At 38.7% G+C, this 12,027-nt stretch overlaps 1 protein-coding gene across 3 annotated transcripts in view; it reads right to left on the bottom strand.

Annotated features, from left to right (window-relative positions):
- The window catches only part of LOC126262572 (obg-like ATPase 1), a 307,783-nt gene extending 298,509 nt beyond the window's left edge, over positions 1 to 9,274 (bottom strand). For 2 of the 3 annotated variants that reach the window (XM_049959310.1, XM_049959288.1), the window contains exon 1: positions 9,136 to 9,274. The gene's annotated coding sequence lies outside the window, so the exon portion shown is untranslated. Of the gene's footprint in view, positions 1 to 6,398; positions 6,518 to 9,135 lie in introns of all 3 variants that reach the window. The other variant, XM_049959300.1, reaches the window with a different exon arrangement.
- Between the last annotated feature and the right edge of the window lie 2,753 nt (positions 9,275 to 12,027).

Consider the following 12,027-nt stretch of genomic DNA (forward strand, 5'->3'; position numbering starts at 1 on the left):
AGTATTGGAAGCAGGCAAAAAGGAATACAAACGTCTCAAAAATGAGATCGACAGGAAGTGCAAAATGGCTAAGCAGGGATGGCTAGAGGACAAATGTACGGATGTAGAGGCTTATCTCACTAGGGGTAAGATAGATACTGCCTACAGGAAAATTAAAGAGACCTTTGGAGATAAGAGAACCACTTATATGAACATCAAGAGCTCAGATGGAAACCAAGTTCTAAGCAAAGAAGGGTAAGCAGAAAGGTGGAAGGAGTATATAGAGGGTCTATACAAGGGTGATGTACTTGAGGACAATATTATGGAAATGGAAGAGGATGTAGATGAAGATGAAATGGGAGATACGATACTGTGTGAAGAGTTCGACAGAGTACTGCAAGACCTGAGTCGAAACAAGGCCCCCGGAGTAGACAACATTCCATTGTAACTACTGACGGCCTTGGGAGAGCCAGTCATGACAAAACTCTACCATCTGGTGAGCAAGATGTATGAGACAGGCGAAATACCCTCAGACTTCAAGAAGAATATAATAATTCCAATCCCAAAGAAAGCAGGTGTTGACAGATGTGAAAATTACCGAACAATCAGTTTAATAAGCCACAGCTGCAAAATACTAACACGAATTCTTTACAGATGAATGGAAAAACTAGTAGAAGCCGACCTTGGGGAAGATCAGTTCGGATTCCGTAGAAATACTGGAACACGTGAGGCAATACTGACCTTACGACTTATCTTAGAAGAAAGATTAAGGAAAGGCAAACCTACGTTTCTAGCATTTGTAGACTTAGAGAAAGCTTTTGACAATGTTGACTGGAATAGTCTCTTTCAAATTCTAAAGGTGGCAGGGGTAAAATACAGGGAGCGAAAGGTTATTTACAATTTGTACAGAAACCAGATGGCAGTTATAAGAGTCGAGGGACATGAAAGGGAAGCAGTGGTTGGGAAGGGAGTAAGACAGGGTTGTAGCCTCTCCCTGATGTTATTCAATCTGTATATTGAGCAAGCAGTAAAGGAAACAAAAGAAAAATTCGGAGTAGGTATTAAAATCCATGGAGAAGAAATAAAAACTTTGAGTTCGCCGATGACATTGTAATTCTGTCAGAGACAGCAAAGGACTTGGAAGAGCAGTTGAATGGAATGGACAGTGTCTTGAAAGGAGGATATAAGATGAACATCAACAAAAGCAAAACGAGGATAATGGAATGTAGTCGAATTAAGTCAGGTGATGCTGAGGGAATTAGATTAGGAAATGAGACACTTAAAGTAGTAAAGGAGTTTTGCTATTTGGGGAGCAAAATAACTGATGATGGTCGAAGTAGAGAGGATATAAAATGTAGACTGGCAATGGCAAGGAAAGCGTTTCTGAAGAAGAGAAATTTGTTAACATCGAGTATAGATTTAAGTGACAGGAAGTCATTTCTGAAAGTATTTGTATGGAGTGTAGCCATGTATGGAAGTGAAACATGGACGATAAATAGTTTGGACAAGAAGAGAATAGAAGCTTTCGAAATGGGGTGCTACAGAAGAATGCTGAAGATTAGATGGGTAGATCACATAACTAATGAGGAAGTATTGAATAGGATTGGGGAGAAGAAAAGTTTGTGGCACAACTTGACCAGAAGAAGGGATCGGTTGGTAGGACATGTTCTGAGGCATCAAGGGATCACCAATTAGTATTGGAGGGCAGCGTGGAGGGTAAAAATCGTAGAGGGAAACCAAGAGATGAATACACTAAGCAGATTCAGAAGGATGTAGGTTGCAGTAGGTACTGGGAGATGATGAAGCTTGCACAGGATAGAGTAGCATGGAGAGCTACATCAAACCAGTCTCAGGACTGAAGACCACAACAACAACAACATGGTTTCAGGGAATTTTCAAGATGATGCTTTTTAATGTTTCCCAAGGTTCATTAACTACTTCCGGTTTATTATAGTTATCCTCATTGACTGGCATAGAGCATTAGTTAAAGTGTATGCTTTATTTGCATATTTAAGAGAAATTGTCATTAGTCTATTATTAATGGGTTTTACCTCCGTTATTGAATTTAAAATATTTTTGGGAGGCTGCAAAAGCAACTCCAAGATGTGGTGTATTATTAAATATTCTTTTATCAGTTTTACTTTTAAAAAGGCAGTAATTGCCAAAACCCATGGTGTTATTGTCCATCATTCAATTCATATTTCTTGAAGTGACACAATTTGAATTTTCTGATCTTTTTATGTATCTCCAAATTTATGAAGTTTACTTGGTTGCAAAAGTGTTCCTATGTTAAGTGTTGCAAAAAATGTATTTGTTTTGGTTTTAAGTTGGCCAGAGGAGTCCAACTTCCTCTGCTGAATCACTCTGCATTTTCACCTGGCCACCCCAGAATCTGAAAGACCAGTTGCACCAGTAATACTGGTGCTTGATTGACCATCTGGGGTAATACTGTGACTATCGAAATGCTCCATGATGATTGTATTTGGAATTAGGTGGGGTTGAGTAGACTCACTGAGTGAACTCAAGAGTGTTAAAAGACTGGAAGGGTTAGTCCCAGAATACAAATTTCTGCCGCAGCACTGGTGAACAGATGCTGACCACTTTGCCACTTTCTATAAGATGGACACACAGTGGACTTGGTTTTGTTTTGCCTTGGTCCAGGACTGCTTATTCTGTATTCGCAGATGTCCACCGTATCTGATGGAACAGTCACTATCCGCCACCTGTGACCCAGCCAATACCGTGGAGTGTCCCCTTATCACACTACTGTAGTAAGGGGGCACTCCAATATGGCTGATACAGAATAAAAGAGTTGTGTAATTAAAACAGGTGCCAAAGACAGGAATTTGTGTGAAATATTCTTTAATACTTTGTGCTGTTAGTTACACATTTGACTTCTAGTGCCAACATCTTGAGGCCTCCCAGTAACTAATAGACCTAGACTTTTTGAACAGTTAACAAAGAGGAAGCCATCAGCAACTGCTGTCGCATCAATGAACACAATGTTAAGTGGAATGTTAAGGAAGTTAGGAAAACAATATTGCTTGGTAAGAGGAACAGAAAACAGACTGATGAGTATCGCACAGTCAACATCAAACATTCAGTTCTGGGTACAAAGATGCTGTACAAAAATTAATAAAAATCGAAAGCACTGTAGAATACACCTTACACATGCATGAGCCAAGCTGGGTTATAGGGGATGGGAATGACGCGTCCTGGTTCCATAACTGTGTTGTAAAATTATTATGTTCCGTAACTGCATTATAAAATTGTTACAAAAAAAGTTTAATCACAGATAAAAGTAAATTAAAGCTCTTACTTATAAAGGGAATATGAATGAAGATAAAATGAGCATAACGAGAGCTATGAGGGAACCATCTGACAAATTCCAAAATAAAATTTTCTCAACCGATCTGCCTAAAAATCCAAGTTTCGGTATTACGTAAAGTTAGTAAACAGATCAAAATCACCTCTTCACTCACTCTGTGATCATACATGATCTGAAGTGGAAGGTGATAAACAAAATATAGAAACATAAAATGTTGTCTCCCAAAGCTTTTTCATTCTGGAAGCTTGATTCAATTATCACACAAATCCTGGAATGGCATACAGTATGATAACCAACAATGGAAATGACAACTGACTATACGCTTTTTTGCATAATCCATATAGACTTGTAAAGATGTCTCATCAGATTCAGACGCCTTATCCCTAGAAGCCTTCTAGCAGCAGTTTATCACAAGTTGCAGGGCTGATGAATGGTAGCAAATGAAAGACAAAAGTGGTTTTTATTCCAGTTTTCAAGAACGGTTATTGGGCAGATGCATGAATTACAGGCCTATTTCACTGACGTCAATCTGTTGTTAGAATTATAGAGCATGTTTTATGCACAAGTATAACAACTATTTCAGAAACCAAACACCTCTTCAATAAATATCAACATGAGTCCTGCGGAGACCTTGTGAAACTCACTCTTTTTTCCCCACAAGCTCAAGATTACTGTAGACAATGGTGTACAGTTTCATTCTGTGTTCCTTGATTTTCAGAAACCATTGGATAATGTTCTGCACTGTTATTAAGTTAACTAAATATGAGACACTCAGATTAGGTTTGTGACTTGATTCAGGACTTCCTAGAAGACAGTATCCATCATTTCTAATGGAACGACTTGACAGATGTAGAAGTAGCTTGGGGGTATGTAAAGGGAGAGCTATATGGCTGTTACTGTTGGCAATATATATAAATGATCTGATGGTTGATGCCAGAATCCAAATGAGGCTGTTCACTGATGATTCTTTTCTCTATAAGAATGCCAGAACAAGTCTAGTGAAATGCAGGAAGAACTACAGGGGCTGATAATTTGTGCTGGGACTGGTAGTTAACCATAAATCACACATAAACAGGTGCATCCGTAACTGTGACTGCATTATTCCTGATAATACTGTTCAGTAATAACTGTGAAATACCAGAGTAATCTTAAGTAGAATGGTCACAAAGGCTCGTTGTATGAGAAGCCGCGCAAAGGCCAGACTCACTGGAAAAACTAAGGAAAGTAATTCATCCACAAAGAAAGTGGCTTACAAGAAAAACTTCTGATTGATTCTTGAGTGTTGCTCACCGGTCTGGTCCCCTTACCAAGTAGACTCAAACAGCAGCAACATATTTTGTCATGGTTGTGTTAAGAAAGCATGCAAGTATTTTTCAGATGCTCATTAAACAATACCAGATGCTATAAGAGAGATTTTGTGCATCACGGAGAAGTTTACTATTTAAGTTCCAAAGTGCAGGTTTCAAGAAGTCAGGTCACATGTTACTTCCTCCCACACACACCTCACAAAATAATCACAATGAGAAGAACAAAAGCAATGAGGCAACTGTGTAACTACAAATCATCTTCATTAAATTTCCACTCAGATAATTTTATGTACTATCTTTGGGGATTAACTAAGCTTCAATAAGACTTCGACAGTTCACAGAGATCTGATAACTGAGAAATGGTATGCATTAACTAAAGCACCTTTGTCCTTTGTGACCACTTCTGTCTTAACAATGGTTATTTTCAGCTGCAATGAAGAGCTGTGATAACATTCTAATATATATTACGTGCTGTATATGAACAGACTTTGTAAGTCAGATTCAATCTCAGTGCCTTACAGAGAGAGAGAGAGAGAGAGAGAGAGAGAGAGAGAGAGAGAGAGAGAGAGAGAGAGTGTGTGTGTGTGTGTGTGTGTGTGTGTGTGTGTAAGGGGGGGGGGGGGGGGGCACACGAATAGGAATAGAGCATTGTAGTTTGGATACTGGATACACAGATAATGAAACATGCTAAGGTGCTAATTCATCGAAAGGTGCATGCATAATACTGCAAACTTTGCTAACCTTTGTTCAGGCAAATCCATTTTTTATTCTTACCATAACTCTGCCCCATGTATACTTATCTACCCACTTGCACAAAATTACAAGGAAGGTAAGTGTATAAAGTCCTGTCAATGACACTACATGGTACACAAACTGAGTGGGAGCACTCAAGTGTATAGGAGATTGTTTAATCCCATTGAATTCTGCTGTTGAGGCAACAAACACCCTACACGGTTAATTCTTTCCAAATGCATCAGGTACATCATCAAACTAATGGTTGCAATGCCCACATTTATGTTTTCGTTTCATTTCAGCTGAACACACTGCCTTACTGACGACCCATAATGCAGTTTCTATTAAATCATTGCTATTTTTATAAATTATTTATGTGGACGTATATTTATCCGAGGAGTCAAGACGATTCATTTCCAGTTCAAAAACTATTCCACTTTAGTTGGTTGGTTAGTTTCACGTTCCATGAATCATTTTGCACAATAAAGTACAATGATATGGACAGAGTCATTTGACATTCATATTACAAATTAATTTGTAACTGTGGCTACATACTGAACACTTTTTTTAAATATGCAGATTTTAGATAGTAATAACTATTCACCACCTTTTACACATTACAATAATAGAAATTATTCTATGGAATACAAGGAGAGGCTGTTACAGTTTGTTTTCAAATTTGATTTCGCAGTCTGTCGGGCATTTTGCATCACTAGGTAAGGGATCAAAAATTTCAGCTGAGCCCTACTTTTAACACCAAAGACAACCTTAATGTGGAGTAACGAACTGAACATCATTTTCCTTCTGTATTGTGATAATTTACGCCACTGTTACTCCTGACCCATAGTGGATTATTTACACCAAACTTCCTGAGGGAATGAATACAATGTGAAGCAGTCGTCAAAACGCCCAGTGCCCAACTTCTTAAAACAGATGTCTACAAGATGATCATGGGTGAGTACCAAAGGTTACTCTTACATATGTTCTTTCTTGAAGAAGAGTTACCTCAGAACATTATTTCAAATGACATTACTGAATAAGTGCCAACTTACTGATTTGTTTCTCCCCAAGATTTGGTTATTTGGTTATACTCTGAATGCTCGATGAATCTTTTCATTATATCTCACTCTTACATGGAGCAAGTCAACTGATTTATAAACATTTTTTCTTCCTGAAAAGTTGAAAATTCATGATGGAATTTTGTGTATGTGTGTGTAGGGATCAGTAACAACCAAACAAAAAAAGGTTCAAAACAGTACACATGCGTGCAGAGTCACAGTTATACAGTCAGTTGGTTAGCTTTTACGTGCAGTCCTATAGACATAGCAAACTAAATCACAAACCATAAATCCTACATGAATTAAATAGCAAGTTGACAACTTTTAATCCATAATCATTATCCAGCTGTGTTATTTTCTGTCACAAAAATATTTTATTTTCATTTGTTACTAATTACTGCAATTATGCTAGAGTACCACACTTATCTCTAGCACCTTAAAGTGACAACAGGAAATGGCATTTTTAAAACACTCAGTAGAACAGAATCCAAGCTGTTGTCTAGTTATATGATACAAACACAGAGACCCTAGCTTATATGTGTAATGTCCAGTTCTTCAATGTGCTGCGCATGTAATAAATGGAATGTTTGTTCTATATGGGACACTACCAGACAGATCAAATGACTCTACCAATACAGCATGCCAGCTTCATCCCGTAATGTAATGACAATGTGGCATGTAACGACATACGTGCCTAACCAGAAAGAGAACAGAATGCGGAAAATATTTCTTTTGCATCTAAATTATTTTTTAGAATGTATGTCGTGATGACAGAATTATCTGTAACATAGCCCGAGGGCTGGATTAGGTTGGAAGATGGCATTCTAGCTGTGAACTGTCGAAGTCTTATTGAAGCTTAGTTAATCCCCAAAGATAGTACATAAAATTATCTGAGTGGAAAGGAAGCATGCAGTCCCTTGCAATACATCATCATATGTGTATAATCTGTTTCATTATAATTGTTCTCCACATGCCCACACATTTTAGACTGCACAGAGTATTTGTCTTGGAAATATAATGAGAGGTAATAAAATGATATGCCTGGGAACCATCAACTAAACAGTAGTGGAGGATTGTAGATAACAAGAGTGTCCCAGGTCATACTGTTCAGAACAAAATCACAACTTATCTTTTCAAACAAAACAGAAGTCTCTCAGTAAACCAAAATGTATTTTAAAAAAATGAAACCTATTTTGTGTTTAAAACATCTGAAAACTTCTATCCACAGTTATCAGATCATGGTATTAACAGAATAACTTCCATAATTCTCTTAAATTGCCATACAATACACTGTAGTATAATAAAGTTATAATGTACACTACACTGCAATTCTATTCACAGAGTTACTACTTTCAAATACAGAATTCTAGCCTCATTACACAGGTTCATCTTCAAGTTATTAAAGAACGCTGACTAAATTCTTAGAGGAGGCCCAGTGCAGTCCCACTATACATTTCACACTGTAGCTCATTACAACATAACTTGTGAAATATGTGAAACAGTGGCTTAACATGTTTAAATAATTCATGTATTTATAACATTATTCTACCATGTACCAAAGAGTAATTCATAGAATTCACTAGCACAGATGTATGCAAAATCATAAAAGCTTTCAATTTTGCTTATACTGCGCAAAAATTGGAGCCAGAAATCTTCTCTGAAAGGCGCTACAGCAAAGGGAAACTGGATCCTTAAATATAAGCCACTCGTACAAAAGAAATTATTGTTCATAAGTCAGCTAATGTCCAATATCCAACAAAAAGACACATATAAGGGAGGCATGCAATCTAATTTTATGATGAACGGCAATTTCACTAACTTAACATTAATGAGACCTATTTTTACTGTAATATGCTATACAATGTGTGTGCAGTTTCACTGGAGAAACAACTGGGTTACCTAATTCTAAGCAACAGATGCTATACAGTTTGCAGGGTAATCTTTCCAGTTACCACTATTTACCACTGACAGTAACATAACCTTCCGTAACTATTGATGCAGAAATCTCTCGCAATGTCTCAAAGTGATTCAATAAACCCGCGGCACAATGTTCCTGATCATGACAGTTCACTTTACATTCAGTATCGCAGTAATGTCCAAATGATACAGACTTATTATGTACATCATCTTGTAAACAATATATCAGTTGCTCTGTTACAAATAAAAAAAATGACCCAAAGTAATGCTTTTCCTAGTTACAGATTCAAATTTTATATCACAATGTTCCGTTTCTGTCAATCCGTAAATACAAGGTGACAAAAGTAAACTAAGCAAATGCGAAAGTGTATACTTCCTAAACCATATGTCAGAACAACACATGAATTCACGATATCTACGGAAGTTGTGACATTAGTACCTTATCAACGAAAAGAACAATGCGACTGAGAACGGTGAGGGGGGGGGGGGGGGGGGGGACGGCACACTGTGTACTGTTGAGTGCGGTTGAGAACGTGGGTTGGGGGAGGGAGGCACGCTGTGTACTGTTGAGAACATACATTTAAGTATATGACGCTATCCTGACATCATCTTGGTCGCATTACAAATCAAATATAAAACAGAAACAAATGTGTGACATTAGTTACTGGTGATTTTAAAAAATAAACAAAAGTTTACAACATAACCTGAACGCAACTACAAAACCGGTAATATACGGACGCGCCGTGAAGCTAAAACATGACAAGCACAATTATCACGCTTAAGATAAATTTCGTTTAATAATAACTATATTTACCTGCTTTGTCTCCCGACTAGTCTTCGTTTTAATGTTTTTGTCTCGATTTTCACTTTTAACGTGGTATAACCTCACCAGCTTACTCTCAGGAACCGGATTGACGTCAGAGAGTATGAGAAATATGGTGTCCATATATACTTCGAGTGTTACACCAGTTAACATAACATTGTGACGATATTTCATTAGCGTGTAGCAATGAGCGTGTGTCATTCCAAAAACTGTATTGTTTCGGATTTCAGAGTATGGCGAAACTGATGCAATGATTCGTGCAGTTGGTTTTGATACCAAGAGACGCACGTAAGTTTTTCATACGAAACGAAAAATAAATGAAAGATCCTAGATCAGATTTCATTCGCAATAATATTTTCAGGGAGCAGTTCGTACATGAAGAAGTGATAAACATGAGAAGTAACTCATGAAACCTTTCAAAACTGTTCGCATTAGCTGGTCAACGGCTTTTACTCATTCAGACGCAATCGTTACGTACTTACGCATGACAACTACAATAGAATGAACGATTACGTTAATTACGCGCTCATAAGTCTTGTTAGCAGTATACCATCAACAGCTAAAACGGAGTGAAAAATACTTCAGCATGAGGTACATAAGCCTAGTGTATATATTAAAACCCTTTCCAAAATAAAGCCATCATATTACTTCCTTAGACTTGGCCTTGCTTGCCCATTTATCATTCTCTTTAAGGACTGCGGTAACTGTATCACTCATTTTATAAAGAGCGGTTCTCTTACATACGTAATCTGCAATCCACCGTATGGCGCGTGGCGGAGGGTACTTTGTATCACCAACAGTGATTTCCTTTCCTGTTCCATTCGCAAATAGAATAAATAGGACTGTCTGTATGCATCCATGCCACAACTAATTTCTCTTGTCATAACTTCGTGGTCCATATGCGAAAAGTACGTTGGCAGCAGCAGAATCGTTCTCTAGTCAGCTTCAAATGCAGTTCTCCAATTTTCTCAATAGTAATCCACGAAAAGAACGTTGCCTACCCTCCAGGGAGCCCCACTTGAGTTCATGAAGCAGCCCTGCAAATATTCGCGTACTGGTCGAACCTCTGAAATGCTTCGTTGTCTTCCTTCAATCTGACCTGGTGGGGATCCAAAACACTCGAGCAGTAGTTCACTCGCCTTGAGTTCATAGTGGCGATCTGTAGTCATTACTTAGAAGAAGAACAACAACAACTACAACTTCTTAACCGAAACCGCTATGAAAAACTTTATTGTAGATAAACGGTTTCGGTAAACTAAGTTAGCATCTTCAGATCTTCATGAAGGTTATTACAAATACCTTTCCATTGCATTTCCAAGTAAATAAAACATGAAATGAGCGATGCGTTGGCACGTCAAAATTAAAATTACTATCATCACAATTCGCCATAACGCCGTTCCCATAATATAACACGCTATGCCTACCACGGCGCCAGGTTCTGGCGATCTCGTAGGCGTGACGTGCTGCATTAGGGTTCAAATGGTTCAAATGGCTCTGAGCACTATGGGACTCAACTGCTGAGGTCATAAGTCCCCTAGAACTTAGAACTACTTAAACCTAACTAACCTAAGGACAACACACATCCATGCCCGAGGCAGGATTCGAACTTGCGACCGTAGCGGTCGCGCGGTTCCAGACTGTAGCGCCAGAACCGCTCGGCCACCAGCGGCCGGCCTGCATTAGGAGAACGATGTTTTGGCTAAATGTGATGTACACAGCAATTTTAATTTTAACGTGCCAAAGCGTCGCTCATTTCATGCTTTCTGTAAGTGGAAATTCAATGGAAAGACTTTGTGTGTTGTACAATAAAGTTTTTTACAGCGATTTCGGATAAGAAGTTCTTCTTAAGTACTCAAGAACTGGTCGCACTAGTGTTATACATGCAGTCTCATTTACAGATGAATTACACTTACCTAAAATTCTCTCAGTAAACCCAAGTCAACCATTCGCTTTCTATACTACCGTCCTTACTTGCCCCTTGCATTTTATATCACTCTGCAATATTACGCGTAGATAATTAACCGACGTGATTCTTTCGAGAAGCAGTCTACTGTATCTGAACATTGTGAGACTTGCATTTATCTACATTTCCCAGTCACTCAACGGCGAGACCTTACCGCACACCACAGTGTCATCAGCAAACAGTCGCTAAGTGTTGATCACCCTGTCCATCAGATCACTTACGTATATAGAGTATAAGAGCAGGCCTCTCACACTTTCCTGGAACACTCCTGGCGATACATTTGTCTCTGATGAACACTCGCCGCGGAGGACAACGTGCTGGGTTCTGTTGCCTAATTAAGACGTCCACTCACATATCTGGGAACCTATTCCAATGCTCGTACCTCCATTTGCAGTCTGTACTGGGGCACCGTGTCAAACGATTTCTGGGAATCTAGGAATATAGAATCTGCCCTTCATCCATGGTTCGTAGATTCGTGCAAGAAAAGTTTCACAGGAAAGATACTTTCTAAATCCGCGTTGAATCATCGACGGAAGCTTTTCTCTCTCAAGGAAATTTATTGTATCCAACTCAAAGTACGTTCAATAATTCGTCAGCAAACCGATGTTAAAGGATATCGGTCTATAATTTTGCGGGTCCGTCCATTTACCCTTCTCCTATACAAGAGGCCCCTGTGCCTTTTTCCAGTCGCTTGGGCTTTGCGCTGGACGAAAGCTAGGCGATAAATACAGGCTAAGTAAGGGGTCAGTACCGTAGAGTACTCTTCGTAAAACCGCACTGCGATTCCATCCTAACCTGGCGACTTAACTGTTTTCAACTCTTTCAGTTGTTTCTCTACGTCAGGGATGGTTATTACTATGTCGTCCAAACGGGACTCTGTGCGACGGTCAAGCGACAGTATGTCTGCACAATTCTCCTAC

The sequence above is a fragment of the Schistocerca nitens genome, chromosome 1, assembly GCF_023898315.1.
Source record: "Schistocerca nitens isolate TAMUIC-IGC-003100 chromosome 1, iqSchNite1.1, whole genome shotgun sequence".
Taxonomy (NCBI): domain Eukaryota; kingdom Metazoa; phylum Arthropoda; class Insecta; order Orthoptera; family Acrididae; genus Schistocerca; species Schistocerca nitens.